The sequence below is a fragment of the Mastomys coucha genome, unplaced genomic scaffold (genome assembly GCF_008632895.1).
Source record: "Mastomys coucha isolate ucsf_1 unplaced genomic scaffold, UCSF_Mcou_1 pScaffold23, whole genome shotgun sequence".
NCBI lineage: Eukaryota > Metazoa > Chordata > Mammalia > Rodentia > Muridae > Mastomys > Mastomys coucha.
The window spans coordinates 104,996,447-104,997,536 of record NW_022196906.1 but is presented as its reverse complement, the minus strand read 5'-3'; positions in this window follow the sequence as shown (position 1 = coordinate 104,997,536).

Below are 1,090 nucleotides of genomic sequence, written 5' to 3'. Positions count from 1 at the left end.
ATGAAATTTCAGCTATAGGCCTCGGGTGCCGTCTGATGACTCTTAGCCTTTTGGTTGGCGGAAACAGTGGTTTTGTTAAATTAATACACTCCAAAGACTTTTCTCTGTTACTCGCAGAATGTCAGGTTCTCCCCCGAGGTAGACAACGAATGTCTGTTTCGGGAGCTAGTTAGTCCAAGGTAAGCTTTTATTAGGCTCTGGGCCTGCAGCACTCTACACTCTCCAAAATTATTGAAGTTCCAACCAGTTAAATCGGTCTTACAGATGTTTCTTTGAAGGTATGGCATCTTTCTAGAAGCTTCCATCCTCACAGGGAAACAGCAGTGTGTGGAGAAGGCAACTTCAGGGAATGGTGAGTGGTCTCTTTTTGTTTGTTGCACTTTAAAGTATGGATTTGGGGGGGGGGTGTTTGTGCCTTTGCCATGGCCCACGTGTGGAGTCAGAGGACAACTTTCAGGAGCCAATTCTTTCCTCCCACTGGGTCAAACTCTGTCATCGACCTTAACAGCAGACATCTTTATCACTGGGCCTCGGCGCTGGCCCTTAGTGGCTTCTTTCATGGAAAGAAAGAAGCTGGGACTGGAGACTGGGATTCCGAGGACAGGTGACAGGGCTTTGGACACCTGTAGGGTAGGACGAGATCCTAACACAGTTTGGTACTGTTTCTAGAGTCTGTGTTGGCATAGGCAAGGTGGAGGGGGAGGTGTGGGCAGTGCGGCTTCCGGAGCACAGTGCAGGTCTCGGGGCAGGCACCCTGATGGAGAAGTTAATGGCTCTAAATGTGATGATAGAGGATGAATAACTATCAGGGACTGGACTTAAGGAAAGGTGGGAGACCAAGGCTGGGCTCCCAACCTTGTGAAACGAAGAACACTGCTTTTAAGGTACAGGAAGAGGGCTTCAACCTTCAACACTGACTGAGTTAGGAGTCCTGAGAGGCATGCAGGCAATACCAGGAGAAGCTGGTGCTATAGCTAATTAATTTGGCAGAGTAACTGAGAACTGGTCTACACCTGGTAGTGGGCACCATGACAGTGGAAAAAACTGACGCAGGCAGAACCCAGAGCCATGCAGGTAGGTAGCAAAAGAA